The sequence below is a fragment of the Mastomys coucha genome, unplaced genomic scaffold (assembly GCF_008632895.1).
Source record: "Mastomys coucha isolate ucsf_1 unplaced genomic scaffold, UCSF_Mcou_1 pScaffold16, whole genome shotgun sequence".
Lineage (NCBI taxonomy): Eukaryota > Metazoa > Chordata > Mammalia > Rodentia > Muridae > Mastomys > Mastomys coucha.
This window is the reverse complement of record NW_022196898.1, coordinates 1,921,439-1,922,017: the sequence shown is the minus strand read 5'-3', so window position 1 is coordinate 1,922,017 and position 579 is coordinate 1,921,439.

Here is a 579-nt window from a genome sequence, read left to right as displayed (position 1 = left end):
AAAAAGATAGTATGCCCACCACCTGTATCCTACAAATACACAACCATTTCTGACGAACTGTGTAAGAGTAAAGATTAATGTGGAAAATATACTGATAACATCACTAAATATGATTATCTGTAGTATGCTGACTGATTACACAAGGCCAACAGATAAGACCAAGATGATGAATCTTCTATAGCCAGAGCTAAGGATTAGGAAATTTGAGTTTGCGGATGACCTAAGTTCACAGTTATTGTAACTTCCTACATTCTGTGGTGGGGCAATTATATTCACGCAAACCTCAACAGGAGTTTGAGTATCTATTATGCATTGCTTTTATCCTTGTCTAAGATTGCACAGGTTTACTACGTGGGTAAAGGCACTTGCCACAAGCCTGATGTTCTGAGTTCAAATCTAAACTCATACATGGTAAAAGAGAACTGACTAGTGCAAACTGTCTTGGACCTCCAAGTTTATACACAATGAATAGAATTTTTAAAAATTAAAAATCGAGCCAGGTGGTGGCGGCGCATGCCTTTAATCCCAGCACTTGGGAGGCAGAGGCAGAAGGATTTCTGAGTTTGAGGCCAGCCTGGT